This window comes from Lampris incognitus, chromosome 1, assembly GCF_029633865.1.
Source record: "Lampris incognitus isolate fLamInc1 chromosome 1, fLamInc1.hap2, whole genome shotgun sequence".
Lineage (NCBI taxonomy): Eukaryota > Metazoa > Chordata > Actinopteri > Lampriformes > Lampridae > Lampris > Lampris incognitus.
In genome coordinates this window covers 102,277,366-102,283,365 of record NC_079211.1, presented here as the reverse complement: position 1 = coordinate 102,283,365, position 6,000 = coordinate 102,277,366, and positions in this window count along the sequence as shown.

Here is a 6,000-nt window from a genome sequence, read left to right as displayed (position 1 = left end):
GCGAACCACAATTGCAGTCTCCTCATGAACAACAGACCTAAAGGAACAACTTGGTGAGCCGATGCCAGAAGGCCCAGCAGCCTCCTCATCATCCGATGAGTGACATATGTCCCCGGGACGAAATGTGCTAACGTGGTCCTGGTGGAATGCCATCTCTCTTGCGTAAGGGTTGCGCGCATGGATACCGTATCCAAACTCAGACCCAGATACGTTGCCTGGCACGAAGGCCATGGCGTGCTCTTCTTTATGTTGATAGTGAAACCCATGTACTCCATGAATTCCATCAACTCCTGAGTATGGAGTATTGCTTGTTCCGGCGACCGGGCCAACACCAACAGGTCGTCTAGGAACCATGCCAAGCGCATACCTTTGCGCATCAACACTCCGAGCGCTGCTTTCACACACCTTGTGAATGTCAGAGGAGAGAGGCGATATCCGAACGGGAGGCATGTGTACTGGTAACACTGACCCCGGTAACAGAACCGAAGATACTTTCTGTGTCTTTCCGCAATCGGACAATGATAGAAAGCATCTTTTAGGTCGACCGAAGTTAGCCAATCGGACTGTGTCACCATTGACAGCAGAACCGGTGTGCGTAGCATTTTGAAACTGACCTTCTCTACATACTTGTTGAAGGGTTTCAAATCTAGGATTGGGCGCATGCCCCCATCCTTCTTCGGGACCAGAAAGTAACGGCTGTAAAACCCGTCTTCTCTTTCTAGGGGAGGAACCACCGTGATTGCCCCTTTCGAGAGTAACTCTGTGAGTTCGTTGTCTAGGATTTGTGCTTCGGCCACCGACCCCGGTTCCGTATGCACTATTCCCAAGTACGGGGGTACAATACCGTTCTCAAAAAGGATTTGGTGTCCGTGGGCTATCTGATCCAAAACAGAAGCCGACGGGACCAATTCCTTCCACCTGTGTAACATGCGTGACAGAGGTCTCGTTGCCTCCTGTACCTTGCTGTTCAAGTAGCGCGCGTAAGTTGCGCGTAAAGGGTCTGGGGAAGCCCCGCCCGCCATGCCCTGCATCCATGGGGGGGCTTCGTCCTTGTAAAGGAGACCCAGATGGGGGAATTGGCGTTTTGAACCTTTCCAAATTACCATTTGACCCATCAGAGAGACTAAACATTGTCGCATCATAGTCCCCTCCCAGGGGCGCATTTGCGCTCATGTCATTATTATCCAATATTTCCAGCAGGGATGTTATTACATTGTTATCATCATCTTTACCTAAAGATTCAGACAGACAATCAGACTTGCGTTTCAAACCTTTTAATACGCAATCACCATCATCACCAACATAAAAACTTTTATTCACATTCACAACCTTTGGAATAGAACAAGTAGACTGTGCATCAGAAACCAAAATAAAAGGCGCAGTGTTTAGCCCTGCGCACGCTGTGTCCCCTGAACAAGCGTCTATATCGCCGGAGACGGCTCTGGAATCAGTCTGTTGGTGTGGGTCGTAACATCCTGCCGAAACACGTCACTTGGCAGCTCCCTTCTTGGAAGTGTCTGTGCTGTCCGGCTTGGCCGCTGGTTCTGTGGAAGACTGGGAGTTTGGACGTGAGCCCTGTCCACGCCCGCGCCCCGCTTTAGTGGGCCATCCACTCCTTGCAGAATTCCTCTTTTACCCCGGCTGTCTCTAGCCAGAGACGTCTGCGCGAAAGGGTGGAGGCAGCTGCGCTAGAACCGCACTCTAGAGCGATGGAATACAGCAGCGATCCCAGGGAGTCAGCTATGCGTTCCATTTCCAAGATGTACTCACAACCTGCTTCGCTGGCCACTACGTCACCGAACTCGGCCCCGTCGATACCTGCTGTAGCGATGGCGGCTTTGCTTTGCTCGACGTTTGATAGGCTGCAGAGCTTGCGCATGTACGCCGTTATCATCCCAGCCGTTGAGACGAGTCCAGCTGCGCGTGTACTGGCGTGCCATGCATCACACGCGTAACGATCCACCTGTTGGCCCCACTGCGAAGGGTGTTTGGGAGTATCGCGAGACCCCACCTTGGTGTTAGGGTTGAACGATAAAACGTCCCTCTCTGGTTGCGGAATTTTCCAGTCTTTGTAGTTCAGGTTCCTAACCTGGACTGCTAAGACGTCAACCCCCTTCTGACTGAACTTTGAGGACGATTTAAGTAGCGGATCCGCCTCCGCCCGCTTAAACGCTCGTTCGATGTGAGGATAAGGTGGTAGAGTGGAGTCCCTGACCCTCTCTGCCATTCGTGGAAAATCGGCTACCACCGGATCTTGAGGATTGCCTGGCTCGGTAACGATGTCGGCAGACTTGACCGCTCGCGCGAACAGATCGCGGAAACTGGCGAGGAATGTTTCGGACCCACGTTGCATGGCGTCGCCATCTTTGTTTGGTTGAGACGAACTTGGCTGGTCGTCTTCCACGCCCTGATCGTCTACTTCCTCAGGCAGTGAATCCTCGGGTTCCGCACCCGCTGAATAACATGCCACGGATTCACCAGGGAGAGATAGGATCTCATTGGTCCAGTCCTCTCTAACTACCCCGGATGGTGGGATAGCCTCTGGCTCCGGAGGGATGCTAATGCTAGCCGCCGTCCCGTGACTGTAGCTAGGAAGCATCGGAGGGATGTTGCTAGCCTCCGCCCCATGGCTATAGCTAGGTAGCACCATGCTAGCCGCCTCGTTAGCAGGTGCGAAGGGATCTGCAAGTCCCCATCTTTGACGGTACAGGGCAGCCCACCCTTGACGCCCCGATCCTCTGATGGTTTTACAGAAATTGCAGTCGATCTCATTACGGTCTACATCCCTCAAGTAGCCCGTGTAGTGAACATGCGGGATATGGGAGACACAGTCCGGATGGGGGTCCCATTGGAGCGTCGCCGGTTTAACACACCCGCACCAAGCGTAAAATCCGGCCACATCGACCGGATTAACGAACATCTTGGCGATAAAAGCTAAGCTAACTATAAGTTAGTATCTAATATACCAGTATATCACTAGATTACTTGCGTATTTGCAGGTTTACTCTTAGTCCCAGCGAGAGAGAAACAGCCATCGACCGATCTCATTTAGTTGGAGATGGAAAGAGGAATAGCGCTTCCGGTGGGCGTGCCAATACGGGGTCGGTGGGAGGACATATGACCACAGGGGGTCATATTGTCCGGGATTGGCACGGGGAATGCACCTCCATCGTTTTTCTTTTTTCCAGCGAGCTATTGTGGATGATGTCACAATGCAATGCAATAACCCTCTCGGCCATTTTGGAGTTCGTGAAATGTAACCAAATAATTCTGCTTTAGCTTTTGACAACTCTAAGTCCCTGACCAGGACATTTAATTCTGGCTGTGTTATGAGGATAACCAGGCATAAAGGGTTTAACATCTGGATCAGTGTTGTTTTCCACATCTAGTTCATGAGTTGTGGCATCTTCATCTGCCTCATCTAGGCTCCATGTTTCTGGTGACTTCAGTACTGGCAAACTGTCATCACTATGGCACTTGTCCCATGGGTGAAGGCAGATTGGGGTATTCAATAGATTTCTTATTTTTAGTAGGGAAGCCGGATACATTTGTCAGACATAAGTAAGTCCGTCACGTGAGCCTTCTGTTCTTGCCATATCATTGGAACTGCAAATGGCATTGATTTCCGGGTACCTCTGAGCCAAGCTCTAACAAGCATCTAACCTGACTAAGCATGCCCAGGCATGCCTAAGACAACATTTACATAGCACCTACACTGAGGGCATGCCCAGGTATGCTTAGACTGACCAAAACAGCTTGCTTTGTGGGCAATACACTAGTAGACTTAAAATATGATGGGAAATCACAAAAAATAGGTTATATCTACAAAATGGTATGTGACAGGAAAATTTTAAAGTGCTTTTTGTGACACCCAAAAGTGTTCAGGAAGTAAATTTTTTTGTTGTCCAGTGTTATCGGGTAATTACTGATCGCTCCCTCTGCCTGTGAGACAGCGTCCCCACGCCATGGGAGTTCCCATGGGCGGCCTGATATCAGCTGCTGCAGGTATGGAAACCATGATGCACCTGTGTGCTCTGAGGCTATCAGGACCGCTGACAGCTACTTTTCTTGCACTCGGTCCAACAAGGAGTCTAAAGATCAAGAAGAGGTAGAGAGTGAAGGCAGAGCCAAGGATCAAATGGTGGAAGTTGAAGAAGGAAGACTGTTGTGTGGAGTTCAGGGAGGAGTTAAGACAGGCTGGGTAGTAGTGAAGAATTGCCAGATGGCTGGGCAACCACTGCAGAAATAGTGAGGGAGACAGCTAGGAAGGTACTTGATGTGTCATCTGGACAGAGGAAGGAAGACAAGGAGACTTGGTGGTGGATTGAGGAAGTACAGGAAAGTATACAGAGGACGAGGCTGGCAAAGAAGTGGGATAGTCAAGAGATGCAGATAGGAGTGCAATGAGATGCGACGTAAAGCTAAGAGAGAGGTGGCGAAGGCAAAGGAAAAGGTGGATGGTGAATGGTGATTTGTATGAGGGGTTAGATACTAAGGAAGGAGAAAAGGACTTGTACTGATTGGCTAGACAGAGGGACAAACCTGGGAAGGATGTGCAGCCGCTTAGTGTGATAAAGGGTAGAGATGGAAATATGCTGACAAGCGGAGAGAGTGTGTTGAGAAGGTGGAAAGAGTACTTTGAGGGGCTGATGAATGAAGAAAGTGAGAGAGAGAGAGAGAGAGAGAGAGAGAGAGAGAGAGAGAGAGAGAGAGAGGTTGAATGATGTGGGGATAATGAATCAGGAAGTGCAGTGGATTAGCAAGGAGGAAGTGAGGGCAGCTATGAAGAGGATGAGGAGTTGAAAGGCAGCTGGTCCAGATGACATACCGTGGAGGAATGGAGATGTTTAGGAGAGATGGGAGTGGAGTTTTTAACTAGATTGTTTAACACAATCTTGGGACGTGAGAGGATGCCTGAGGAGTGGAGAAGAAGCATACTGGTACCAATTTTCAAGAATAAGGGTGATGTGCAGCACTGTAACAACTACTGAGGTATAAAGTTGATCAGCCACAGCATGAAAATATGGGAAAGAGTAGTGGAAGCTAGGTTAAGAGGAGAGGTGATGATAAGCAAGCAGCAGTATGGTTTCATGCCACGAAAGAACCCTACAGATATGAAGTTTGCTTTGAGAATGTTGATGGAAAAGTATAGATGGTCAGAATGAGTTACATTGTGTCTTTGTGGGTTTAAAGAAAGCATATGAAAGGGTGCCTAGAGAGGAGGTGTGGTATTGTATGAGGAAGTCGAAGTGGCAGAGAAGTATGTAGGACTGGTGAAGGATATGTATGTGGGCAGTGTGACAGTGGTGAGGTGTGCGGTTGGAATAGTGGATGGGTTCAAGATGGAGGTGGGATTACATTGAGGATTAGCTCTGAGCCCTTTCTTGTTTGCAGTGGTGATGGACAAGTTGACGGACAAGATCAAGTAGGAGCCTCCGTGGACTATGATGTTCGCGGATGACATTGTGATCTGTAGCGAGAGTAGGGTTAAGTTTAAGGAGATCCTGGAGAGGTGGAGGTATGCACTGGAAAGAAGAGGAATGAAGTCAGTAGGAGCAAGACGGAATACATATGCATGAAGGAGAGGGAGGACAGTGGAATGGTGAGGGTGCAAGAAGTAGAGGTGATGAAGGCATATGAGTTTAAATACTTGGGGTCAACTGTTCACAATAACAGGGAGTGTGGAAGAGAGGTGAAGAAGAGAGTGCAGGGAGGGTGGAGTAGGTGGAGAAGAGTGTCGGGAGTAATTTGCAACAGAAGTGTACCAGCAAGAGTGAAAAGGAAGGTTTACAAGATGGTAGTGAGACCAGCTATGTTGTATGGTTTGGAGACAGTGGTACTGATGAAAAGACAGGAGGTGGAGCTGGAGGTGGCAGAGTTAAAGATGTTAAGATTTTCATTCAGAATTAGGAATGAGTACATTAGAGGGACAGCTCAGGTTGGACAGTTTGGAGACAAAGCAAGAGGCAAGATTGAGATGGTTTGGACATGTGTGGAGGA